This window comes from Octodon degus, unplaced genomic scaffold, assembly GCF_000260255.1.
Source record: "Octodon degus isolate 3935 unplaced genomic scaffold, OctDeg1.0 scaffold00146, whole genome shotgun sequence".
NCBI classification, from domain to species: Eukaryota; Metazoa; Chordata; class Mammalia; order Rodentia; family Octodontidae; genus Octodon; species Octodon degus.
In genome coordinates, this window is record NW_004524722.1 from 609,570 (window position 1) to 610,642 (window position 1,073).

General features: G+C 32.9%; 1 protein-coding gene across 5 annotated transcripts in view; it reads right to left on the reverse strand.

Moving 5' to 3' along the window:
- LOC101572733 (N-acetylated-alpha-linked acidic dipeptidase 2) overlaps window positions 1–1,073 on the reverse strand; it is an 87,560-nt gene that overhangs the window by 40,984 nt on the left and 45,503 nt on the right. The gene's annotated exons all lie outside the window — the stretch shown is intronic.

A 1,073-nucleotide genomic window follows, 5' to 3' on the forward strand; every position in this document is an offset into this window, starting at 1 on the left:
CTAATGCCCTTAATACTAAAATAATAACTTACAAGGTACTTATAATCAACCAACAAGTAGTATCGGGCAAATAACTGTGTATGTGATTTTACACTCAGATTTCATTCATTTGATTCTTAATGTTTTTAATTAATTAAGTTGAGGGTGAGTCAGGAATGACTTTTTAAAAACTAAACACACAATGGCAAAACATGAACTTGATGCTTTATAAATACTCTACAAAATCCGGACTCATGAATGATAAGTAGAAGGTGGCGAAAAAACAAATACATAAGGCACCTACCATCATAAAAATGTATGCACTTACCTTGCATGTGGGAAAGCACTGAAATTACTCAAAAGAGAAGCTTAAGGAAGAAGAAGAAGAAAAAAAGAAAGGGGCTTAACAGAGACACTTAAAGAGTTAAGAGCTAGTGACAGCTAACACCCAATCATATAAGGCTGGGAGGAGCCTGTGCAATTGTAAAGTTAATTCACTAAAGTAATTCAATTTACAAAATTAATATTTTATACTTAGGGCACATTCCTGCAGTGAAAGGTACAACATGCCAATGGTTGTAATTTTGTGTGGAATTTGTAAATGTCAAATTATAAACAAAGGACAGTCATCTTAATAAGACACGTCTTCTCAGACAGAAGACCTCCAAAGAAGCTTGAAAATTGGACCCAAAGATCTGTATCCGTTCTTAGGTACGTCAATTCATGTGTGAAAACAGCTTCCTAATTCTGACAATTTTTGGTGCTTACTGAATTTTATTTTCACAAAAGAAACACAAACATATTTTGACAGTGAATAAATCTGCTCATGGCCTATGACACTCTGTATTGCAAAATTGATAGGTAAATTAAAAAATACTTTCTTAAAAATTCTCCTCACAATTATAAAAAGTAAAGCCTTAAAATGCTGAGCTGTAAAAAGCTCAAGTCAACAACTTCTGACATTGCCAGTTCTGCTGATAACCCACTATTATTATGGACTATTGGACTATATTGGGTTATTTTGCTGAATTCAAGTACCTACAATATTTGAATGTCAATGGAACATCCATCTCTGACAAAACAAAACATAAAAA